Source organism: Pelodiscus sinensis, chromosome 23 (assembly GCF_052426305.1).
Source record: "Pelodiscus sinensis isolate ZL-2025 chromosome 23, ASM5242630v1, whole genome shotgun sequence".
NCBI classification, from domain to species: Eukaryota; Metazoa; Chordata; order Testudines; family Trionychidae; genus Pelodiscus; species Pelodiscus sinensis.
This window is the reverse complement of record NC_143074.1, coordinates 5,702,227-5,728,992: the sequence shown is the minus strand read 5'-3', so window position 1 is coordinate 5,728,992 and position 26,766 is coordinate 5,702,227. Positions and strand designations below refer to the sequence as shown.

Sequence of the window (26,766 nt, the reverse complement as noted above, 5' to 3'; positions counted from 1 at the left end):
AGAGACATTTGTTAATGAGACATGCAAGGTTGCAATTCCCTGGGCCTCCTCCTCATCTGGTGTAAACGGGCATCAATCCAGGGACGTCTGGCTGATTTACAGAGGCTGACGGGGCTGGGATGTGTGAGAGGTACCATTGGACCCGGACTCTGCAGGACACCCTGACTGGAGTTTGTTTCACAATATTAATAATGGGGGGTGGCGTTGTGGGGGGAGAGACACTAAAAACTCTGACAATATACTTTGCTGATGCTGTAAGGAAAATATTCTCTCTGAGTCACTTGCCCTGTGCTGACTTTTTTTTTTCCCTCGTGAAGCTGGGGGTTTCCTTCTTTAGCCATAAACTCATGCAAATACCTTTGTGTGTGTGCGTGAATGTGTGTGTGTGTGTGTGCGTGTGTGTGTTTCACAAGCTAACCCACGCTCCAGAGGGACTCTGGAGGCTGTTCCTTTAATTCGCCAACTGAAAGGGGGAGAAAAAAAACCGTGGAAAGCTTGCCTTGAGGCATCCCATTACAGTGGAATGAGACAAGGATCAGAGCTTCTAGCTCAGCTATAAAAACCAGGCAGAAGCTGGCTGCTCTGGCCACAGTTTGCCATACTGTCAAACCTCTCCCTCTCGCTCAGATACACACAGACTGTAAGACAAGACAACTTTTCCTCAGTTTTGACAGGACAGCAACAAAGTGGAAAGGCAGTGGCTGACTTTTACATCCTATTTATTTCATGGAGGCTGCTCGTGGTAGGATCTGAGTCATATCAAAGCTTGTAAGGTAAGTCTGCTTCATCAGACAATTGTTAAATCTAAAAAACCCCAAAAGAACAGCAGCAACAACAAAAAAAGCCCAGGAGCTTTTTCTATTTTTAAGCTTCAATCATAGAATCTGCCCTAGTGAACTTTACAGTCACGGCTTTTATTCATTGTGAACTGCCAGAAGATCTCATCTGGGAATGTTTTTTCATGAAGTGTGCATGTGTTCAGTCTGTTTTTATTTTCTGGTGTCTGATATAATCAGATGATTGTCTCAATGGCATTGGCTTGATCGAATGAATGAACCAATGAATGAATGAGTGTTGGGATTGTTGAGTGCTAGATTCTGTGGAAATGCAGACAAAATGTAGATGACAAGGTGGGTACAAAATGCACATCTGCTTGAAGTGGAATTCCTCAGGTGTATTTTGCTACTCAGGCAACTAAAGAAAGTGTCCCCCATAGGAAAGCTAACCCCACTTCTAATTCTGAGACACTTCAAATCATTCCCATCGCTAGACTGTGATGTATGAAGTGAAAAGATTTGGAAAGGTTTAAATTTTTAACTGGCCACTTACACTCACGCTTGTGCACATTTTTTTCCTCCCCCCTCCACTGAGCTCCAGTTTCTTCCAGTGACATCTGACTCTGTACTGGGGAACAAAAGACAAAGACAGACACAGCTGGTATTTTATTACTAAGTATTTAAAACAGGGTAAGGGGACTCCAGAGTAGAGGGTTGAAATTCTGCTAGCATGCTAGGTAAAAAAAAAAAGGGCCACACTGAGTGCTAATCAGAGTTACTTTGTTATGCTTAACCAGTTCTCTGTGCATCACAGTTTTGTGGTAACCCTAAGCGATGATCTTATTGACCTAAATTGGTATGACTGAGAGAGAAGATTATAATACTTGACTCTGTGTGATCGCTGAGTCCTACTTTCTGCAGTTAAATCTTTTGAAGTGTTTTTCTTACATGTTGTACAACTTAATGTCTGGTTAGTTGGCAGAACTGATTCCTGGCGAGTCTTTTCACCTTGACAAAACTGTCATTGCACTGGGCAGGTAAAATGTTATGTTCATTCTGTCTGGCATAAATAGAAAACCAGGACATGTCTCTAGTCACACACACTGTCCAGTGGCATAAGAATGTATTCTTTACCAACTCTTCAATTTATACAGACGCTAGAACAAAAGCCAATATTCTGCAGTTATCCAATGAATAGGGCAGAAAGTCTGATGTAATATCTCCCCCCGCATTTAGCAAATGCGTTTTATGAATGTTCATTTTTAAACTTCCCCTACAGTTGCTGGAATAAAGTAGTAGAGAGGAAAACATATAACTGCACATGTTAAGTATGTTAGCAAACATGCTCTAACATGTATCAGGAGGTTTTAGCTAGGGTACCAGGATGATTTAGTTAGGGTTGGTCCGGCTTTGGGCAGGGGGATGGACTTGATGACTCCTGAGGTCTCTTCCAGCTCTCGGATTGTATGATTCTGTGATTCTATACCTATATGTACCCTGTAATACTTCAAAACCAGAGCCTTTAAATGGGATGTATTCTTTGATGCTTTAGCAAGTGTTGGAACACTTTTATAACAGAGAACTAAAGAGAGACCTAGACATAGAATGAGAGTTTTCTCTTTTGTGTCTTTTCATTTCACATTTCTAAGTAATAAAGCTTAAACATTACATTTTTTTTTTGATTAAATCAATAGGGTCAATTCAAATCAACCAGTCTAACCTCACTGCATTTTTCACTGGTGGTGAATTTTGGACACACTACTAATGGGAGAGTTCATAGTCTGTCTCATGCGGCGGTTGTTCCACCTCTCCTGTACCAGCCCAGGAAAGAGCTTGCATCTGAAATGAACATGGGGATTAGCAGCTGTAAAAGAGCAGAGTAAGAAAGGATTATTCAAAGGACCCTGGCCTGCCCACTCCCTCATTGGCCCCTTTGCATTCATTGTCAGCTGCAAACTAGTATTCACGTGCTAGATTTTCTCTTCATTAATTTCATCCTCTGTCTCCTTTCATGCTAGAGAAGAGGCTTTTCTAGTTACTGTATTGATGCTTTGCGAGCAATGGAAGAGCCCCATGATCCACAGAAAAGCATGTATCTTGCATATTATAGCTTTGAGTCTTGTCTGACAGCGAAGTTGGTGTTATCTAGCGAGAGGCATCAGACAGTACGTATTGCTGAACTAGCACCAATAAAGGGAGTTCTAAAAAACCTTCAGTCCTTCCTCTGAGTTAATGCTCCTAGATGGCCCATAAAATGTGGCTCAGAAGCACTTCCCATAGTTACTCTAACTTTGGCCAGAGTGTGTAATTTTTATAGGGAAAAGCCCTTCTTTTCCTAGCCCTGCCACACTCTGGTTAGGCTATTGGCTGTCTCCCTCCCCAAAAATACTTGCAGTTAACCTTGACTATCATGTTACCCCACCTGGAATTTCTATTGGTTTTGAAGTTAGACAATGGTAGCTTATCCTCCCTAAACCTGACCTTTCTCAAATCCCTATAATAAACCAAAGGACTCTTTTATAGGTGCAGATGTTCTGGGATGCTTTACAAAGACTGTCAAAGCTCTCTTGATGACAGATATTCTTTTGCTTAGGGATAAGCGGGACCAGATTAGAGAGCAAAAGAGTCTCTGCTTCTCAGGGTAGATTCCATACTCTCCTTTCTATCTGCTGTCCCAGAAGAAAGACAAAATACTGAACTGAAAATGGGCTTGAAATACTGTGGTGGTTTCAAGTTTAAAGCTTAGCAGCTCCGTAACCTCCAAGGATTTTCTCATGCAAAATAATGGCCACCCACTTACAGCTGTTTGCTACTCTTCTGATACTACACATAGCTCATCTAATGTTTGTCTAGACCTCTATGACTTTGACATGTGAGGCATATTGGAAAGTGTTACGTATTAATTTGGTATTTTGGGTTGCATGAATTGACAATGAAGAATGTGGGCTTATATCAGGTATCTCCTGTGCCTAGCATTACATAATCTCACCCTTACAGAGCTGCTAAGGTGACTTTAATTATAATTAGAGTGTAGAAAACTTCTTACTGCATAAGATCTGGGTTCCAATTTGAACTTGGACACAAATGAAAGTGTCAGGGTGGTTTCTGCCTCCTTCCCAGATAGTCATTTGTCTGCCTTACAAACTCCACAGATAATTAAATAGAAGAGACGCAGGGAGGTTGAAAATTACTCCAGTCTGAAATCTGGGACTTGATATATTCAGCCCTGGACATGTGCCATAAAGGCACTGCTAAGTAAAGAGCCAATGACAGTTTTAAGGGTTAATAGCCCATAAACCTCCAGGGTTAGACTTGCATGATTTATACCACTGGAAAATTAGGAATTTCATTCTCTCAATGGTAGAAAGAATTTATTTTGAACTCTGGCAGGCTGTAAGATATTGGTCTGTACAATATGTTCTGATTTACCATCTTGTTTCCCCCCATCTACCTAATTTAAATCCTTCTATGGCTTTTTTTTCTAAGCAGCACCGTCGCAGGAACTGTGACGGTCATAAAACCAATAACTTATGAATGATATAAGCCTGAAGATCTCGCAAATCACTAATATCTCATTCCAGATAATAGCTGTAGCATGGTTCCAGAAAGAACATTACAAAGGAAGTAGGGAATCAGAATGTCATGATTTTATGGACCAGGCTCACATGATTTTCCAGGGTTGGAAAGCTTGTGACAGACAATACAAATCTTTTTAGGACCAGGAAAAAGAGGACCTAGATTTGTGCCTGAAAATAAACTTGAGTCCCTGAGCCATGGAGTGAAGATAACGGTTGCGGATCAATGCTGAGCTGTAGGACTTATTCTCATTGATAAAGTGTTTTCAGTGGCTGGAAAGGACTTGCAATGGTCTGAAATCAACTATCATGGTCCATAGTGATGAAGGCAGAAACCATATATTTGGCTTGCTATTACTACTTCAAGACAGGAAGTGCTACTGCACCCCTTAGTGTTACTGCCTAGGACCATTGCCTTCAATAGACTTTGGATCAGACATCTTAACAAGCTATTGTTGTTATGACTACATTACTAGTATGACTACATACTCTTTGTGCTAGGTGTTATGTATACATATAGGACACATCAATACTTACCGGGAGATCGATGCTCAAGAGCTTGATCTTCTGGTGTTTGATTTAGCCGGTCTAGTATAGACCGGCTAAATCAAACTCTGAGGGCTGCTCCCACCGGCATCCAGTACTCCTCCTTTTGAAAGAAGTAAGGGAAGCCAAGGGGAGCATTTGGATGTGAGGAGTGTGGATGCCACCAAGGCTCAGCTTAAGGTAAGCTGACTCCAGCTACACAGTTTACGTGCTGAAGTTGCATACCTTAAGCCGACCTTCCTGGCCTAGTATAGACCAGGTCATAGTGAGATTCACTATTCCCCAGAACCTTTCCCAAACAGAAACATTCTTATTACTGATGGCTTTAATAGCACTTTCTGAGGCTGAAACGAAAGAAGCAGACAGTTGTTTGAAGAAGAAAAATGCCAGCAAGGAACAAAATGAACAATTCTCAGTTACATTACTGAGCTATTTAAGGTTCCATGGAGCTGTGGGGTGTGTACTGATTAAACATCCCTGTAAATAGCGCACTGTCTGCTTGTGCGTTCCTCCCTCCAGTCAATCCAAGTTGAAATTGAATGCCTTCTGCAAGTGGGAAATATTAAAACCTGGACATTCCTCCAGCAAATCAAATCCCACTAAGGGTGATGGAACTAAGGTGCACAAATGGTTGGGGTAGGAGTGAGAGGGAATTCTTTGGGACACAAGAGCTATCTGTTGGCCTAGCATGATGTTTGGTTGTATAAGGAAGGTGTATTATGAAGTCCATAGTGCTGTGCAGAACCTTCCCCACACACACACCTTTACCTATGGTCTTTTTCTTGCATTAGTAAGTAGGGGTATGTCTAGACTGCATTCCTCTCTTGGCAGAGGGATGCAGATTAGGCAGGTCGACATTGCAAATGAGGCAGAGATTTAAATATCCCGCACCTAATTTGCATAAAAATGGCCACTGCATTTTGCTGACTTAGCACTTTCTCGACAGATCCCCCTGTTGGCCATTTTTATGCAAATTAGGCACGGGATATTTAAATTCCTGCCTCATTTGCAATGTCGACCAGCCTAACCTGCATCCCTCTGCCGAGAGAGGGATGCAGTCTAGACATACCCTAGGAGAAAAGCTATTGCAACATCAATGTGATTTGGATTATACATATATCATCATAGGACTCCTCTCCAGGTCCAAATCCCACTGTTAAGAAACCAAGCAATTTAGGGCCATATCCACACCGGATATAAATCAATGTAGCTACATGGCCTCTGTAAGAACTAGGCTACCTTACATCAGCTGAGGCCATAGCTCAAAACTGCACAACAAATCACAAGTCAGATATTGCTCCCTGGACTATGGAGCCAATGGAAATTATGTCGCATCTACCTCCATCCCCCTTACATATAACGGGCTTATTTGTAAGTTGGATTCAAAAGACAAATTCATTCCCAGTTGACTCAGCCATTAGAAATATCCTCAAATTGACATCCTTAATAGTATTGCCACTGTAGTTTCAATAAAACTAATCTTGGCTGTTGCCAAGTTTTAAGAACTTCTAACCAGAAAATCCCTGTGTGCAAAGAGCCCCAGGCATTTTGTATTCTTCAGCAAATGGAGAGCAACTTTGCCAAGTTTTCATTCGGTCATCCATCACGTATTAGCCATTCTTCCTCAGCAATAGGGGAGCACTGGTGGCTACTCATAAAGATTACTCACACAGAAAATGCTTTCCTTTTCAACAGAACTACATGAGGAACAGAAAGGAAGCTTTCTTCAATTCATATAGCTGTTCCGTTTCCAAAGCTCTAACAAAAATGATATTGTTTCATGGCTGGAAAACATATCCTTTTTAGCATTTGTCTAAGAAGAATATGGTGCTGGAAAATTAATCCTTTTAATACAGAGATAAACAACAAGCAAGTCTTAGAAATAAAAAAGGCCCATCAGGGTATCTGTTAGATACCTTGCCCATCCCCTTGCTGAGGTATAGATCTTGCAAGAGGTGGATTGCATAGACATTTAGGGTATGGCTAGACTACAGGGTTTTGTCAACAGAGGCTTTGTTGACAGATACTGTTGACAATGCCTCTGTCGAAAAAGCGTCTAGACTACAGCCAGTTCTGTCGACAAAGCAAGCCGCTTTTTCGACAGAGTCTAGACGCTCTCTTTTGAAACAGCACAGTGTTGATGCAATAGCGCCTTTTGTCGACAGAACTCTGTCACTAAATGGCATTATTCCTCGTAGAATGAGGTTTACCGCCGTTGACAAAACTGCCTCATTCTGTCGACTTACTGTCGACAGAATGCAGCGGTAGTGTAGATGCAGGTATAGTTTTGTCGACGAAAGTCCACTTTTTTTGACAAAACCCTGTAGTCTAGACACACCCTTAGACTGCAGTTTTTCAAGAGGACTCATGAAGGGGTCCTGAAACTGGTTATTTTCCTTTGAAAAGCATTGGGCAAAGGGCCCACAGAAAAAATCAGTCAGGGACCACACACAAGTGCAAAGCAAAAAATCCCTAAAACCTTCACTGATGTAGCCCCCAAATGAGAAGGAGAAAAACACTCCCCACATTCTCCTCACACAGCAGAGCCGTGGGGGCCCATGCTAGTAGATTTTGTGTGTTGCAGCCCCCCATAGGGGCAGGCTGGAGCACTGTTGTGGGCTCCCCAATACTGGGGGGAGGAGCCCTGAGCCTTGAGGGCTGGATCCAGGCAAGTCAGGGACCATATATGGCCCCTGGGCCTGAGGTTCCCCACCCATGGTGTAGTGGCTGTGATTTGGCCAAACACATGTGATAGTCTGCCCTAGTTCACCAGAGCAATTTAAGCACACGCTTTAAAGATTCTTGATGAACTAGGGAGTTCATCTTCAAGTTTAACTCTGTGGACCTGAGTCTCCACTCTGTAGAATTGTCTTAGAGGGGGTGTAATGTTTTTCACTCTGATGCTCAGGCCCCTCAATCCTCTGGTCCATGGGGTTGCTTCCCTTCACACCCACCCTTCCAGTGGACGTCATGATGGGTATCGGCATCTCTAAGGTATCCAACACCGTGGTACATAAGCACCGCTAAGCACACTGCTTTCCAGGAAAGCAATCAAAGTGTCATTTCCCCATAGGCTCACAATTCTAGCGACCTCTTGATAACTTAATTATTGTGCTGCCAGGTTTGATAGAAAGGGTACAGGAGCCAAAGAGTGTGACAGGCCAAAATGGATTGGAAATGGATTTCCTCTTGCGGGACATTCTCAGTTGGACTCTGAACAGGGTCACATCTCTGAAGCTATGTCCCTGCTCTGCTGATCTTATTTTACTGATTACATTACCCTCGATAAAGCACTGTCATGGGCATTGTGGAAAAGACAGTTTATACCCATCAGTCATTTGTTTTGATTCATTTGGGATCTCTTACAACCAGACTGTGAACCCTTTCCTCACATTGGTGGTCAACCACACACATGCCCATTAGGTGTAATGGCTCACAATTGTGACTAAGGCATTTACAGTCTGGCTCTGAGTTAATAGAGTTATTTTAAAGGGACAGGACCTGATTCTCAAGTATTCTAAGGCCACTTTACTCTGAATGTATGAAGAAGTTTTAGGACAGGTCCTCACTAGACCTAGAAGCTCAGATTAAGTTACACAACTCCAGCTATGTAAAATATGTAGCTGGAGTCGACTTACTTTAAGCGTGGTGCCATCTTCACAGTGGGAGGCCTCCTGTTGGCTTCTCTTACTCCTTGTCACTGCAAGGAGTACCAGCACCAATCAGAGCCACCCTTAGCATTTGATTTAGTGGATCTCAACTAGACCCACTAAATCGAACCAGAAGATTGATCTCTAATGCAGGAAGTGGAAACGTGGCCTGACAGTGGGTGAAAAAGCTTGAAAATGATATGTAAACGTTACCAGATGGGTGCAAAGGACCTAGTGTAAATGTGAATCAGGCCTGCAGTGTCCAATTTATCTTCAGTTGCTTTATCTATGGACTGACTTGTCTTAGTAACCGGGGAGCTGTGAGAATTGCATGGAGAGTTGGAAGTTGAATAGTACCAAATGCACAACACACCTTGTATAACATCCAGCCAGTTGTATTCTAAAGAAACTCCAGCTTGTCCAGGACGTAGCTGCCGGTGTTGACCTGATTGTAATGTGACCTGCATCCATGTAGGCCAGGAGTACCTCTCATGGAATTGCACCAATGGAAAGCCAGCGTGTGTGAGAGGAGACCTGGGTCTGTTCAATGTTTTCTGGTGGACAGAATATATTAGGCCTGTGCTTCGTTCACTTCATTGTTTGAACTTCATTTCTTTTCTGCATGCAATGTGAGGAATGGGTTTTCCCATGGGCAATCTGATGATCTTAGAGACTGCAATCGGCCTTCTCCTTTGATTTAAGTGTGTTGAGTTCAGGGGAGATCTGCTAGTATTATATTTGGCCCTGCCTGCCTCCTTAGGTTCCTCAGCTCAAGTTGCCAACAGACACAGCTCTTGAATGGAGAGATCCTTGGTTAATATGCTCAAGAGAATGGTTCAGGATATTCCTTCAGGATTTTCAAATCTCTCTTTCCCTCAGCAGAACCTCCGTTTAGGGACATTCCAACCAATGCACAAAATGTGTCTGTTCCTGAAGACTTCTTGCCTGGGTGCAATCATTAACTCAATCCACTACTTGCTCAGAGCTGCCTGTGTTCCTAGATTTTCTGTTCTGATACAAGCTAAAAGCTTTTGCTTTATATCAAAGTACAAAGAAACATTTCAAGCTGAGTTAACAAGGAAAGATCAATTATTTTTTCCAAGTGCTTTGCCCATTTCCCTCACTGTTTTATGGATTTGATCCATTGAGGAGGTTGGATTTTGGAGGGGTTTGGGGTTGTTGGGGGGTTTTTTTTGCGCTCTCTGGAGTTGACTCCACTCCATCTCTCCCTCTTGACAATATTTTTGTTCATCAACTAGAGGGTCTCAGGAAGGATTTATGACTCTATTCTGGGTTTCGAAAGAAGCAAGTTCTTGATTTCATGATAACTGACAGAAATAGGCCAAGCCACTATCTAGCCTGGGGGAAGACAGACTTCTAGGAATTACTTCTGTGGTCTCATATGTGTGGTAAAATGTGCATGTTCCTGTGAATTTAAAGTGCTAGTACCAAGGACAGAGGAGTTCCCAGCAGGGATGGAATGAACCAAGTAAACCACCAGTTCTTTATAAAGTGAGGGGTTGTCTCAAGGGAAGGATGCCAGCTCAATACCTCAGCACCTAGTAAGAGAGAGTTGTACCCTTGGGGTTGGGAAGAACGCAATAATACTTCATGTAGTTGAGAGCTGGTGTGGTCTGTGGGAAGCATCCTCCCAGTATGTAATCTGCAGAGCTGAAATCATTATGTGGTTAAAGCCAAGCAAAATTACAAACTGCAGTACAAATAACCACAATCATTACTTAAAATAGCCTTCTGCCTCTCAACCAATTGCCACTGATATCTTTTAAATGCTGCGGCTTTTTCCAGGCCAATGCACAAGTGTGTTAATTGTGTTCTCTAGTTACAGCTAAATCAGAAAGAAGAATACTATTTCATTGGCCTCTATATACAAAGATCCTTCCACAAAGAAAGGATAGTGGAATGTTTGGCTTATGGAATGGGATGTTAGATAATTGCATGCTGGCTTTGTGACCCTGGGAAGTAGTTTAAAGATCCTTGGTTAATTTCATCCCTGGACAGTGGGCACTGATTAGTTTCAACGGAGGACCTCCACCGGATGAATGTTATCTCCCAGTGCTTATGTCACCCACATATCTCGTGTGGATCACTGTCCAATGCAGTGGCACTTGGACCACTTACAGCAACAGATAAGAACAAGAGCCCTCTAGAGCAGTGTTTCTGAAAGTGCGCTGCAAAATCCCTTTCAGAAACACATTAACTGGCCCTCCCTGGTTTGTTTATTTACTGGCGCCGCGGCCACGGAGCCTCACGGCTGCCACTGGCTCCGTTTCACTCTTTGCAGCCAAGTGGAGCCGCGGGAAGCGGTGGCCCGGCCCACGCCGCTTCCCGCGGCTCCCCTTGGCTGCACAGGTTGAAATGGAGCCAATCGGAGCCGCAAGGCTCCGTGGACGCGGCGCCAGTAAATAAACAAACTGGGGCAGCCAGTTAATGTGTTTCTCAAAGGGATTTTGCAGAGCACTTTCAGAAACACTGCTCTAGGGGCTGGGCTGAGAGCCAACTGGCTTTTAGCTCAAGCGGTAGAGGCTCCTACACTAAACTTCAGAAGTCCCAGGTTCAAATCCACCTGGTGGCGGTTACACTTATGTAACACTATTCACCTTTATACTCTTAGCAACATGTATGTAATATGTCCTGGCTTCAGTGTAACTCTTTCCACTTGATAACATACTATAGTTTTCATAGGAGCCCATGTCCTGTGAAATAACAGACACGACCGCAAGACAAGTCCTCTGATGGGGTTGATTGGAGGGATGAATTGGGCATGTTGTATCTATAGGCAGGGCAGGAGCATAACCACAGCTTTCTGCAACATGAACATTCATTGAAATGTAAATGAATATTACATGCTCTCCTCCCTAACGGCAAGTGTTAGCATAATTACAAAAGTGTTTTTAAAAAGCACAGCTGTTATGTTTTCAGTGTAATAAAAAGGGAAAGTGAAGACGTGCTATTAATCAAACAATGCTCTCCTTTTCACCATTGTAATTCTAGCACAGTGCATTAGGCTAGTGTGGGGGTCACTCCCAATTTAAACCACTGTCTGTGAGGAAAGAGGCCCTGGAAATCTTAGAACACAGGAAAAGGAACCAGACACCCAAAATATGCGTAAGGGGTTCCATGTGCGTGAAATGTGTTCATAGTTAGTGGTCATGCAAGCTCCATTTTGTTTTTACACACCCTCACCAGTATTGCTGACCCCAGGCATTCGAAAACCATGAACTTGGCCAGAAAATGATGAGAATGGGGCAAAAGAAGGGACTCATTTTATTTCTCTTACAATTTCTGAGCCTTTAAGTCATGCGGTCTTCCTACTTTCAAGCTTTTTCCTGCAGCTAGAAGGCTAGAAACTTATTTAAACAAAACCTGAAAAACCTGCGGGGGTTTTTCTTTAGATAATGTGGGGTTTTTTAGATAATGTGATTGAGTTGATTTTTAGAAGAAATACCAAATATCACAAGACTCAGAATATCATGAGAATTACTCTTAGGCTACATTTACACTATGAGTTTTCTCGGCAAAAAAATGTGCTAATGAGAGACTCATTTGCATGAGTCACAATCTCATTTGCATATTTTCTGCCGATCCATTTTTTTTTTCACTAGGGGTTTTTGTGCAAAAACAAGCAGTGTGGGCATTTTCTTTTTGTGCAAAACCCTCTTTTTCTGCAAGATCCTTATGCCCCTAAAAGGAGGTATACCGATCTTGTGGGAAAAGGGGCTATTGCGCAAAAAGAAAATGCCCACACTGCTTGTTTTTGTGCAAAAACCCCTAGTGAAAAAAAAATGGATTGGCAGAAAATATGCAAATGAGATTGTGACTCACACAAATGAGTCCCTCATTAGCATATTTTTTGCCAAGAAAACTCATAGTATAGATGTAGCCTTAGTTGTTCCTCTATCTTGCTGATACAAGTTGGAAAATTAATTTAGTTTCAGCGTCTCCTTGGTGGGTTTGAGTTGAGATTTGAATGCCTTAAGGGTGATGGTCTTGTAGACTGCTCTGAAAGCTTCTCATGCCTACGGAGTAAAACGGTCAAAGGCGAAGATTATTTTTAAAGGTGCAGACAAAATGGCCACCTGAGGAAGCATCCTCTTGAGAGAGGTGGTGGAGGAAAGGGAACAAAGCACTAAGTCTAAAGACCTTTCAGTGAATACTGCTGCTCTGTGTGTTCAGGCACTGTGGTTGCTCAGCCTAAGCATGTGGTCAGATGGCTGTTTATGGTAAGCCTTGCTCCACATTCATGGCACAAATTATGCATCAAAATGTGGTTGGGAAGAAATCCCCGGTGACAGCACATTGGTAGGATGCTGTAGGTTTAAGTGCTTTCCTCTGGAGCAGTGAAACTTTATTGTGCACTTATAACGGATCCAGGCGGCTCTGCTCCTCGTCACACAGGTTCTCTGGGGCAGCGGAAGTGGGAGGAACCCTGGAAAACGCAATATAATGGCAGATCGGGGGACAAACAGAAAATCAAGTCACTTAAATACAATGAGTCTGGCTGTTTATGTCCCTTATTCTGTAGCCCTGCTTCTTTTCTTCACTCCGTCCAACATCTTTTCTGATCTGTCATCCTCTCGGCCGGTCCGCTGCATTGGCTATCTTGCTCACCCAGTGTTTTTTCCATTTGAAAGTTGACCGTGATTGAATTTACACCAAAAAAACACCCGTGATGGAGACGTAGTTTCAGTCCTTGATGACTGGCTGTCATGGGGCAGGACTCACCACTTCATCGCCCCCTGCTGGTACCTCTGCATATCCCTGTCTGGGTGGTGTCTCCCTTGTCTGCACTCCATGCTCTTGTTCAGGACCCACGTTGCTCCCGGATCATGGCATCCCTCCAGCAGTGCCCAGAATCATAGAATACTAGGACTGGAAGGGACCTCGAGAGGTCATCGAGTCTAGTCCCCTACCCCCATGGGAATAGTGGTCTCTTGCCCCCTTCAGCAATCGTTATTGTCTGATTTGTCTCAGGAGCAAGTCAGAGTCTATATCAGCCACACCTTGGTGGCAAGGGGAAAAGGGGCAGACCCAGGGCTGCCCACTATTCTGGGTCCTGACCTAGGGACTCTCTGGCGGCAGCCTTGTCCTGCCTTCCTGTACCCCCCTTCACTGCCTTCTGTTCCCTGGGCCACTTCCCCTGTGACCCTTTGCACCCTCCTGGCTCTTGTAGGAAGGCCACAGCCTGGCAGGTATCAGGCTGCAGCTTCCCTCTCTAGGTCCCCTGGGCCAGCCCAGCACTGCCCTTCTATGACAACCAGGTCCTGCACCTTCCATGGTCAGGACCTAACTCTTCACTCTCTGCTTGGCAGCTCCTTTTATACAGGGCTGCCCCAGCAAGCTACACCCTGATTGGATACTTAAAAGCCTCTCCCTCATTGACTAGGGCTCCACACAGGCGCTTCCCAGCATGCTTTAACCCCTTCATGGCCAGTGTGGAGCAGCTGCCCCCCACACTGCCTCATGACCAAATAAGTACAAAAGTGCAGACTGCTTCAGAAATGATTCACATCAAGTTCAAAGGATGCCAGGCAGGACCACTATTGCATTTTGTAACCCACATGCCTCTGTGGGTGATTTGGAAGTAAAATACTCCGATTCCATAAATCTGTGAAACAATGCTCAGTTGGTGTCACTAAGGAGGAAACTTTGTTTGGCTTGGGAGGCCTGGACCCCATTGGGTGGTCTGGACACTGGATTGGAGGAGCATGAGGGTACGTCTAGACTGCAGGAAGAGCAAACGTGCTCTTTCAGGGAGCCGTTTATACCTCATTCTGGGTGTGTCTAGACTACAGGGATTTTTTCAAAAAAAACTTCACCTGAGTCTAGACTGCTGCTGCGTTCTTTCAAAATTAAATCGAAAGAACATAGTAGTTTTTTCAACCGCGGAAAACCTCATTTTATGAGGAGCAATTTTATGAGGAATAACACCTTTTTTCAAAAGTGCTCTTTCGAAAAAAGGCATTATTGAATACAAACAGGGCTTTTTCAAAAGAGAGCATCCAGACTGCCTGGGTGCTCTCTTTCGAAAAAGTGGCTCGCTTTTTCAAAAATACTTATTGCTGTCTAGACAATCTCTTTCAAAAGAAGTCTTTTTGAAAGATTATTTCGAAAAAGCCTCTTTCGAAAGAGGCTTGTAGTCTAGACGTAGCCTCTATGAGGAATAAAGGCTCCTCCGAAAGAGGATGCTTTTCTGTCATTTGGCCCAATCTAGATGGAGCCAAATGGTGGAAAAGCCTCTTCCAGAAAAGCAATCAGAAAAAGCTACGCAAATTGCGGCGCTCAATTTGCGTAGCTTTTTCCGAAAAAAGCTTATAGTGTAGACCTAGCTCGAGTGTACACTGATGTACTTTTACCCTTCTTGTCTTCTTTCATATGTACTTCGGTTTTGGCTTAGTGACAATAACCTTCCTCCAATGAGCTCAAAGTATGGCAGAAATGTGGCTACGCTGAGTTTTGAGACCCTCTTGTGAGACTTTACATGCATTTTGCAGACAGCACAGCTGTGGGAGAGTCCAATTGCAAGTGGAGAGTAGATCTCCAAGGTGGCATATGTTAGAGAAAACGGCCTCAGAAATATTTTATTCCACTTGCCAGCATGTAAACCTGAATGACAAGAAGTCTAAATGGATCTAACTTACATTTCCCCCCAAACCTTTGGTATTTAAGAAGCTGTAAATTAAAGTAAAACACAGGGTATTTTAATTTACAGACTCCTGTGTGTTACATTTCTTGCCATACTTCTGCATTGTGGCCCATTGTCACATGAGATACGCCCATCTAGAGGGAACGGATGTGTAGGAAGATGTACATTATGTGACAAGGCTGCTACAGAGTGAGGAAAAGGCAGCCCAAGAAAGGTAAAAGGCCTGCTAATTAGGGTGGGGGGGTCTGCAGGACAATTAGGAGCAGCTGGCAGGGAGCAGGCCCAGGCAGATTGGAGCCAGCTGACTCCACTTCCAGCCTGCTGGAGGCTTTTAAAAGTACCCTCCTTCCCCTTCCCTCCTCAGTGAGAGGGTGGAGGAAAGAGTGAGAGGAGGGACAAGGCAGAGCACAAGAGTTAGCAACAGAGTATTGGTAGTTCCAGAGCTAGAAACTGCAGGGAGGGAGTCCCAGAAGGAGTGGCCGGGCTCCCTACACCAGAAAACCAGCTATAAGCCCAACCCCTCACCAAGAAGAGAGGGCTGCTGGCCCAAAGGCTGACCAGGGAAAGAGAGGCCCTTGCTAGAGTTACACTGTAATAGAAGGGAGCTTCACTCATGTCTAACAGAGTAAGTCAGTCAGTGTATGCTGGTGTAAGTTACATATTGGTGCAGGATCAGAACAGCAGCAGTGGAAACTCCTTCTATGTGGAATTACTGGGCCAAATACTGCTGTCATTTCCCTCAGCATAAACACAGGGGAACTCCCCAGGAGTGTAAATGAGAACAGACTTGTACAGTGAATCTTAATGTCTCTGGGCTCAGCTAAGGCATTGGTGCTCTGTGGCTTACCCAGCATCAGGCAGCAAGCCAGCAAAAGAACCAGGACCAAAACCCAGAAGTTCTGGTTCCCAGTTTCTGACCATTTGCTCTGATAGAAATAACCCCATATTGGACGATGTGAAATGGATTGCAGAGAGTATATGGAAAGTTGTGAAAGAAATGCTGGGGGTTAGGGAAATGAAACCAGAGCTCTGCATTTTGAAATTAGCATACAATTGTTTGCTGGGATGAATACAGAAAAGAATACAAACTTCTTCGTTTGCCACTGTGTGTGTGAAGCACTCAGAACAATGCAAAGTCAAGTCACTTCTACCCGAAAACAAATGAGCTCCTGAGAAAATGTAACTTGGCAAAGAAACTTTCCAACGGCAAGTTTAGAAACTGTAGCTCTTTTCCAGCCACGCATACATCTCTCCTAAAGGAAGAGCAGCAGTAAGCAAATATTTTTACCATTAGGAAAGGTTTTATTAAAAGGTACAGGCTGTAGGATTGATTATGATTAAGCACAAATGTTGCTTTGGCTGCAAAAGGCTTTTTTATTGGAAAAGGCACTAATCTGGTTTTTAGTTTCCTTGAGTGCTGCTTATGGACCTGTTTCCATATTTAAGGGTCAAGCAGCCCCGTATGAGTCTGTAGAAACAAAAAGGGTCAGACTGACTTCTGTGCTGAAAATGTGAGGGGCAGGGAAGCTTGTCACAGGAGACAAAATAAAGGAACTGCAAACCCAGATCTTCTGTTTACACAGTGTCATTTTGAGAAGGTATATTTTTATAGTGCTGCTTCTGTTTATAGAGCAGAGTCCTCCCTTCCCCGCCAATTCCATCCCCTTATTGCTGTTCACATTGCTGGTGTATACTGCTGTTTCTAATCTATATTCTTTGCTTAAGCTGTATCTGCCACAGGCGTTTTTCTTACAGCCCTGGAAAGTACAGAAAGAATTAAGATTGCTTTGCAGTTTTGGGAGCGGGGTGGGGAATCGTCTTTAGCAAATGCATAGTCCCCTTTTTATTTTATTTCTCAAGTTTGTAGCAAATTGTTCTACTTGGCTGAGTGCTTTGCACCCTGCTGGGGATTCTCAATATAGCTTAAAAGCACCCCACCGACCTGCTTGTTTGGTTTCTCTTTTGCAAGTTCCTGTTTCCAGAAAATTATGCTCAAATCACCAGGCCCTCCTCACAAACCAAGTTCGTGCACAGACTGGATTTCATGGTAACCTGTGCCTCTTTGGAGGCAGTGGGAACTGGGTTGAAAGAGAAGAATGGAGTTAGCTCTCCCATTGCTGCCTCCCGAGCTTCCATCTCTCTGTAATAGTGCTCACTCTGATCATATTTTGTTGTCTAAAGCATCCAGATTATCAGAGCTGGAATGAAAATCCCTCTGCAGTTTCAACTGGCTGTTGTGTTCTTACCTTTCATACATTTGGACAAAAGTAACCAGCTGTTCATCAGCATATGGCGTCTCGACACAACAATGTTTGGTAAAGAGCCGGCGGGTTTCGCCGTCGAGTCAGAGTGCATTTTGCGTGCATGTGTACCTGCATGTGAACTCACTCTACTATTCAGTTCACGAAGAACGCGGGAATTCTTTCAGATCAAAGGCATTGTGGAAATGTAAAATATGAGCTCCAAATGCAAAGTTTGGATCTTATTCCAGCTACAAATTGTCTGCAAAGGGTCTGTTATCGTTATCACTTAGTCCAGTAGATTCATCTTTTCGTAGTCTGCTGACCACATGTTGGCTCCAAAGTCTTCAGTCTCTCATTGTTCACTGAGACATTCTAAATCTAGGTAGCTTTGTGGTGTGTTGCCTATTCATTTTCCCATCAGGACTACCTCTCTGATGCAAAAGCTAACCCATGCGATAGATAGCATGGGAGGGGGAAAAAGGAGTTGCCCTGTCAGGGAAATCAGACACCAATTATTCTAATGTGTTTAATTACTGGCATTGCTGAGTATTGTATCTAAAAGTGAGCACATGGATTCTACAGTGCTTTTCAGTGCACTTTACAATCATCCAGTTAGCCACCTTTCCCCTTTGAAAATGTGTAAGTGGGTAAACTGAGGCACATTGGTGTAAGATGCCCAGTGCTAGGATAGAATAGTATAGAAGCTAGTAATCCTGAATCCTGCCTTCTGTTCTAACCAGTAGACAAGGCTGCTGTGAAACCAGAGCTTATAAATGTTTTCTGCAGACCCTGCTGACTCTAAATGGTTATCTGGGGACTCCAGCCAGCCTGCATATTGAGTCAGCTTTATTTTTCTGGTTACAGCTGAGCAGATCTCTAGTTGGGAAACTCTCATCTACACTATTGACCGGTGATAGTGTGTTTGAAATTGGAGAACTCCATCCACCTTGAATTCAGTTCATGTTTTAGCTTTACCATGATATATAGGGGTCTCTGCATCACCCCACAGCCTAATGTTGTCTCTAGTCTTGACCTTGGAAGGTGAGCTGGAAGAAAGAACTGCCCCTAGTACAGTGCAAAACCAAAAAGCCACTGCACAGCAGAAATGAGCTGTATGGCCCTGCCCTGTGCTCTGTTCCATATGTCCCAGCAGATAGACGGGCATCATAGGGTCAGGTCTAAAGGATATTTTCTCCCCTGCACTTGTAGTGACAGAATGCAGAACAAGGAGCAATGGTCTCAAGTTGTGGTGGGAGAGGTCCAGGTTGGATATTAGGAAAAACTATTTAACTAGGAGGGTGGTGAAGTACTGGGATGGGTTACCTAGAGAAGTAGTGGAGTCTCCATCCCTAGAGGTGTTTAAGTCTCGGTTTGACAAAGCCCTGGCCGGGTTGATTTAGTTGGGATTGGTCCTGCCTAGAGCAGGGGGCTGGACTTGATGACCTTCTGAGGTCTCTTCCAGCTCTATGGTTCTATGATTCTATGTATCCTGTTTAATAGAACACAACCCACTCTGGAATAGAGACTGGCATTGTAAATTTCATTTGAGATATAAGGGGAGAGGGCAAAGCACTCCAAAAAGAACATTCACTCTTAGGGTACGTCTAAACTACATGGCTCCGTCGACGGAGCCATGTAGATTTGTTGTTTTCGCAAAGGGAAATGAAGCGGCGATTTAAATAATCGCCGCTTCATTTCAATTTACATGGCTGCTGCACTGAGCCGACAAACAGCTGATCAGCTGTTTGTCCGCTCAGCGCGCTAGTCTGGACGCTCCCCTGCCGACATCAAAGCCTTTTGTCGGCAGCCCAGATAAACCTCATCCCACGAGGAATAACGGAGCTGCCGACAAAGGGCTTTGATGTCGGCAGGGGAGCGTCCAGACTAGCGCGCTGAGCGGACAAACAGCTGATCAGCTGTTTGTTGGCTCAGCGCGGGAGTCATGTAAAGTTAAATGAAGCCAGTCTAGACATAGCCATCATGTCTATACTAGGAAACTATTTCGCAATTAGTACATTTGGCTAAATCCCGATTAAACAAAATCGAACTAGCATGTCCACATTATGGGGAAGCCTCAAAAGCAGCCTGAGGCAGGCTCTGTTAATGTGGATGCACTACCTTGGACGTAGAGCCTCAGGAAGCACTGGAGAATTAGTCTGGGGAGTAGTTATTTCAAAATAACTGCACTGGAGCATGCACACGACCACTATTTCGAAATAACTATTCCAGATTTCGTGTTACTACTGATGAAAAGTACAAGTATCGATTTTAAATTAAGTGGCCCGTTATTTCAAAACATTGGGCTTGGCAGAGTGGACGCTTTGCTTACAAATTCACCTTAGGGAGGTTATTTCAAAATAAAGTCCTAGTGTAGACCAGGGTAGAGAAAGAGAAATGTTCTGCAGATTGAGGGCTAGATTCTGGAAGGCCTTTAGGCACCTAGAGATGTAGACAATTGCCTAATGGAATTTGCTGCAGAATCTAACTATAGATATTAGTTGCCTTGCCCCTTTGAAAATCCTATTAAGCATCAGTCTGCATCTCTTGGTTCTGAAATACCTTTGACAATCTGGCTGTAGGTTGCTTTTGAAAATGGCCGTAGGCTTTTAAGTCACTGAAGCACTTGAATGCTACCATGCATTAAATACCACAATATATATCCTTCCTCTAGGGCAGGGGTGGGGAACCTCAGGGCTGGGGGCTGGATGCAGCCCCTGGCTTGCCTGGATCTGGCCCCTGAGGCCCAGCATTGGGGAGACCACACTGGCGCGCTAGCCTCCCCACCATCCACTCGCAGGGCTGGAGCATACAAAATCTATTACCCTGGGCCCCCTTAGGCTCTGGTGTGTGAGGAGAACGTGGGGAGTGTATTTCTGCTTCTCAGTCAGGGGCTTCTCACTTTGTTTCTCACTTGTCTGTGTCCCGTGACTGATTTTTCTGTGGGTCAGAAGCCCCCAATCCAAAAAAGGTTCCTCACCTCTGCTCTAGGGCCTAGAGATCACAGACTGAAGAAGAGTGATGGTACTTTTTTTCCTGGCCACGTTCATTCCATAATCTTGAACCAGCCACAGAGAAAGCTCAGTCGCTGGCACAGGTGAACATAAGAACAGCCGTGTTCTATCTAACCCCTTGTCCTGTCTTCTGACAGTGGCTGGTGTCAGAAGCTTCAGAGGGAACAAACAGAATAAGGTAATGCCGAGTGATCCGCCACCAGTGCCAGCTTCAGGCAGCTGGAGGTACAGGGACAACCAGAATATGGGGTTGCATCCCTGACCCCTGTGGCTAAAAGCTATTGACAGACCTTCCTCCATGAATGTCTCTAATTCTTTTTGGACCCCATCTATAATTGTGGCCTTCACACAAGTTGACTGTGTTGTGTGAACAAGTTCTTCCTTATGTTTACTGCCTGTTAATTTTGGGGAGTGACACGGGGTTTTTGTGTTATATGAAGAGCTCAGTAATGCTTCCCCCTTCACTTTCTTCACCTCGTGGCCTTTGCCTATGTAATGGAGGTCTCCACTTCACCAAAGGAGCAAAGCCATCATACACGGTCCTCATCCGAGAACCTCAGATATGCTGGTCCCTGGCTCCCGAGCATTCTAAAGATAAGGACTCAAACCTTGGCATCCTCTTTAGTGGACGGGCTATCTCCTGCCTAGGAACTCTTGGTGATTCCTGCATCTTCTCTTATTTGGATTACATCTTCTGCACTGATGTCAGCACTCTCAAACCCCTAACCAGTTGTCACTCTTTCCTTCCCCTAGCCCTTCCAGTCCCAATCAGAAGATTGGATTATATCAGATTTTTTTTTTATTTGGTTCTTTTTAGTCCTCTGGCTTTTGAGCCCCCAGTGTTCATGGTTTTAGCTATTCCTGTATAGCCAGGAGGGTTGGGACTTCCTTGTCTGTTTCAGTGAAAGCTGAGATGGCCACATAAACACACGGCGCCAGTAACTGAGACGCTGAGAGCTCCAGGTGTCATGAGACACACAATAAAATTGTTGATTGACAACATGGTTTGGAATCTGTCAGCGTGCCATCATAATTGAGCTGGGCCTTTCTCTCAAGTAGGTGGTAATGGCAAAGTACAGCAGCACGGTGTGCTGGGGGCACAGTGACACAGTGAGATCATGTCGAGTCTATAACTCTAGTAAATTGATCACCTCCAGGCACTAGCTTTACATGGTGCTCCTGGTAAGCACTCACTTCCTAATAAGGTACTCTGATACCACAGTGATGAGGACAGGAGAAAAAAACACATACAAATTAATATACCAGCTGGGCAAGTGAACTCTGTATTTCCAATCAAGACCAAGGGCAACAGCAAATTACTGATGTGAAGTGGAATCGTTCTATTAGGTACAGATGTCTAACAGCAGCTGTTCTACAAGCTCCCTGAATCTTTGTTTGAATCCTATTAAGTAAAATACAGTAAAGCGACTTCTTTCAACACTGGTTGGAACTCTGATCCCATTAGACCTCATCAGCTAAGCATGGCTGGACCTGAGTAAAAACTCGACCATTACTGCTTGGAGGAAAAGTTAGATGTTGTAGTAAGTGCTGATAGCAATTCAGTATGGTTCTGTTTTTCCTTTTAAAACAAGCCAACTCCTCACCCAGGTGCTAACGGGCATGGTGCTGCTGGAAAAGCCACCTGAGATGTAGGTCGCTGTGTTTTAGTTGCAACTAGGTATAGACTTTCACATGAAACTTTTGTGTGTGTGTGTGTGTGTGTGTGTATGTGACAAATTCAGATTTGACAACATCAAAATGTTTTGCAAATTTGTACTGGTTTCTGCCAAATTGTTTAGGGAAAACCAAGCAATTCTGAAAATATCAAAACATTCTGATTTTTTTTTTTTTTGTTTTAAATGACTTTCAGTTTTCTTAAATTCTAAAAATGTTTTAAAATGATTGAAACTGAAGATTTCATTTGCTCCAAAACTTTTCTCCTCAAATTGCTGAAATGTTTGGAGATTTTTGTGTTCAAAATAATATATTCTTTTACCTCAAAACTGAAAAATCCTTTATTCTCTTAGTTCTCATTTTAATCCAAGCAGAGAAGTGCTAACCATAGTGGGCAGATCAAAGTGCAAGCTCGGAAAGTTTCAATTCATCTACTTCAACTTCCCCCCACACACACTTTGTCCCACAAACCCTTAGGTCAGTTCTACACTAACGGGGGAGGTCAAATCAAGATACACAACTCTAGCTACGTTAATTACGTAGCTGGAGTTGAGGTACCTTGATTTGCATTTCCCCACTATCCCCACAGAGGGAGGCTGACAAGAGCAAACACTTCCGTTGACTTCTACAGGCGCAGGAGTACTGTCCACTGATGGAAGCACCCTCTGAGTTCAATTTAGTGAGTCTTAACTAGACTAGCTAAATCAAACTCCAGAAGATCAATTGTGGCAGCGTCAATCTTCCCCTGAGTATAGCCAGGACTTTTGAATTAGGAATCTACGAGTGCAGAAGGAATGCTGTGTTCCAACCCCCAGATGGCCTCATTGCAGTGGCGGTGTGGAAAGACCCCTGTAAACTAGGTACAATTTGGAAAGTACATGGGGATCCTTCAGGCTGGAATGTGCAATATAAACGTGTACAGTGATGGCGCTAGAGAAATCCCTTAAAATAGATTAATATTTGTGAGCCTTGAGGATCGTCTGTGAACAATGCACCTCTTTCTTGCATCCCCTTTGCTCTTTGCCTACGTTGAAGAAAACAAAGCAAAAGAAAAGCCAATTTATTTATTCGCTGCTTCCAGAGGCTTTTTAAAAAGACCCTGCTTTTGTGAGTTGAATCAGCTGCTTGATAACAGACAAAGCGCTGCTAACTAGCATGGAGGCACAAAGAGGCCCCTTCAGAGGAACACATGACCTCATCAGCAGGATTACTTGAGTCCATGTATTCAGACTTGGTTGCTCACCTAAAATTAAGGGTAGGCTTGCTTTGCAAGGAAGCTTATTTAGCCCTTCCCCGCCCCCTAACACCAAACTTCCCAGCGGGGAAAAGCCTTTGTTAATGTCTTCCCTGGGTGCTGAGAATAAACATGTATGGAAATTCAGAACAGGAGGCAGACCTCCCTCGTTAGAGTCCGTGCAAGGCTTTCCCAGGCTTCCGGATGGACCTTCCTTTCCAGTCATTGCCCTCATTGGAGGGGCGGTAAGAGCGGCAGTTCCTAGAGCACAATGGGCCCTATTGAGCTTGTCAGTTGCCGTGGGTGCTTGGAATATTGAACCCTCTGGCCCAGTGTCTCTGCGGATTCTTGGGACAGTGCACACAGCAGCAGTTACCCTTTTACCAGCGTGCGGCATGTGCTCCTCCCACACATACAGGGAGAGAAGGGAAGCCAGGGTACTTCTTTACCAGGTTGCTGTGAACATTGGCATCTCCAGACTTTTCTACAGTGCAGCTGAAATTTTTCAAAGGAGTAGCCTAGGGGATTTGGATGCCAACAAGGTGTTGGAATCCCCTAGGTAATTTGAGAATCCCAGGCTTTAGGTATGAGGACCCAGATTTTGCTTTAAAAAACAAAAACAAAAACCCAAAGACTATGGATAGTTTCATGGTATCATGAGCTTTCATGGGCACAACCCACTTCTGCAGCTGAGTGAAGCAAGAGTCACAAAGGGGCACAGAAACCGCAAACATTTAAAACAGAAAAAGAGGGGAGAGGGAGAGGTGAAAAAACCCCTGTGAATTAATGTCCATGCGAAATGGTGCTAATAGAGTAGGCTGGAAGTGTCCAAGACTTTTGGGTATTGAATATAACGGCCCATCCAGTTAGCGCGTTTGTACAGTCCCAGTGTAAATGTGCCAAATTTGCATGTGAAGGCCAGTTCCGCAGTCTGTCTCACTAGTTGGCTCCTGAAATTACTTTGCAAGAGAATAGCCACTTATAGATCCATTAGTGAGTGTCTGGGCAAGTTAAAATGTTTCCCAACTGCTTCCTGTATGTTACCATTTTGAATATTTGATTTGTGTCCATTAATCCTTTGGCATAGAGACTGTCATAGAGTCCTAGAGCCCTAGGGCTGGAAGAGACCTCAGGAGGTCATCAAGTCCAGCCCTTTGCTCAAAGCAGAACCAATCCCAACTAAGTCAGCCCACCCAGGGCTTTGTCAAGCTGGGTCTTAAAAACCTCTAGGGATGGAGATTCCACCATCTCCCTAGGGAACCCATTCCAGTGCTTCACCCCCCTCCTAGGGAAATAGTTTTTCCTAATATCCAACCTAGACTTCCCCCACTGTAGCTTGAGACCATTGCTCCTTGTTCTGCCATCTGTCACTACTGAGAACAGCCTCTCTCCTTGCTCTTTGGAACCCTGCTTCAGGCTATCAAATCCCCCCTCACTCTTCTCTTCTGCAGACTAAATAAACCCAAATCCCTCAGCCTCTCCTCATAGATCAGGTCCAGTTTGGCCAGTATCCATGGCAAAGGGGCATTGCTGATACTTGATAGCATCTATCATAGTAGAGGATGTGCAGTGGTAGGAGACACTTGCACATGAGTTGGAGAGTATGGAGTATCAAGTGGCTAGGCTAGGCTAGGCACTGTACTATAGGGCTGTGTTTACAGTAATGAGGCCTGTTGATGGGGGAAGCAAAGAGGGTAGTAGCAACAGTGGCAGCCAGGGCCACAGGCCTTTTATATTGCCATGGGAGCACTGCACAACATGCTCTGGCTGGCTCTGAAGGCTTGCGGGGGGCACACCACAGTCCGGGTAGCACTCAGGGCTGGCTGCCTCTGGCCTCACCCCTTTCACCAGACGCCTTGCTCCTTCCTCTCCCCATGCTCACTTTGCCAAGAGGCCCGAGGAGGCTGTCAGCTCCCCTGACAGGAATTGCACCAACCTCAGCTAGAGACTGCACAATGAAGAGACGGCAACTGAGTTGCAAGCTAGAGGCATATTTGTTCTGAGCTGGTCTCTGCATAGCCAGGAGCCCAGGTAAACACTGGAAAGCAATGGATCTGCCATCTCCTGTTAATGAAGTAACACAGACGCAGACACATCATTTCTTTAGCTCTAATGATACACAATTAGCAAAGCATTACATGAGAGATCAAACACAAAGTCCTAATTCTGCATTATGGATCCACGTCCGTTAGGGATTATCTTTGTTTATTCAGAGCTTAATTAATTGTCTTTCATTCCAGTGGCATTGGAGAGGAGTTATTGGAAGCTTGTTGATTTCTGTGTTTAGAAATGGGGCCCAGTGTGGATGGCTAAATGTAACTAGTTGATAATGTCACCTTGGTTTCTTCTTAACAGAAGCATTAGATGTTAAATAACAGTGTTTAAATAATCTTAGGGGTCTGATGCAAGCCAAGAGCAAGATGGAGATCCAAAGGTCTTCTCTTGGGTCTGATCAACTCAGTGGAAGTCTTTGGTGGATGTTGCATTGGGACCCCAATGAATTTTGGTCCCTGCTTTCTCTGTTTCCCTACTGATTTCAGTGATGAATGTTACCTGAGCGACAGCCCCTGGAATCAGCCCAGGGAGTGTGCATTGATAAGTCACAACAAATCAAGCTGGGATTGGTCCTGCTTTGAGCAGGGGGTTGGACTTGATGATCTCCTGAGGTCTCTTCCAGCCCTTATGATTCATGCCTGTGAATTTCTTTTAGGGGAAAGAGGAAATCCAAACAACCTTAGGGTTGGCTGATGTAAAGAGCGGCTGGGGGCCATAGTTTCCACCCTCTCCTTTCCCCAGCTCCAAGGAAGCTAGGACTAGTCAGAAATGCTCCCTGATCACCAGGATTGGAAGTGAGTCTAGCAGTTGTCTCCTTTCACGGATCCTTCCCACTCTGTGCTCCCCTGGGGCAAGAAAGAGACTGATATTTACATAATCAACTTTCCTCCCCAAACTTTTCAGGATCAGACAAAATTCTTGATGAATCCAGTCAGTGTGGAATCCTGCAGTGCATGTCAAAGATCAAAGGCCATCGTAGTGCAGCTGCTTTGAGCTACGAAGAGGGAGAGTGCTTCTGCTGTAGGCGTTTTCATATATCGGTGGACAAACAGACAATGGATTGTAACTTCCAGTCTGGATTCCTCAATGCTCTGGACAGCACATCACAGCTGCTATCCTTGAGGCTGCAAAAGACAGGCCAGAACTAATATCCTGCAAACTGAAGGCTCTGAGTGGGGCCTTTCGGTGCTAATGCTGGCAGAACGCTACTCCTCAGTATGCCGGACTTATTGGGACGTGGAAGGCAGATGACACCTCTCACCATCCTCCTCTCTGTGGAGAGTGGGTCTGGGCCCCTCCAACACTCTGGCATGAGAGGACTGTGGTGGATGCATAAAA

The 26,766-nt window shown here is 44.4% G+C and overlaps 1 protein-coding gene and 1 non-coding gene across 9 annotated transcripts in view; one reads left to right on the top strand and one right to left on the bottom strand.

The window, feature by feature from the left end:
• Positions 1 to 460: 460 nt before the first annotated feature.
• The window catches only part of TNC (tenascin C), a 100,655-nt gene continuing 74,349 nt past the window's right edge, over positions 461 to 26,766 (top strand). For 2 of the 8 annotated variants that reach the window (XM_075905937.2, XM_089772996.1), the window contains exon 1: positions 463 to 773. The gene's annotated coding sequence lies outside the window, so the exon portion shown is untranslated. Of the gene's footprint in view, positions 774 to 26,766 lie in introns of all 8 variants that reach the window. The other 6 variants (XM_075905935.2, XM_075905938.2, XM_075905939.2 and 3 more) reach the window with 6 other exon arrangements.
• Positions 19,188 to 19,378, bottom strand: LOC149521737 (small nucleolar RNA SNORD17). The gene has a single exon (XR_016347782.1). It is a non-coding gene; the product is annotated as a small nucleolar RNA SNORD17 (small nucleolar RNA).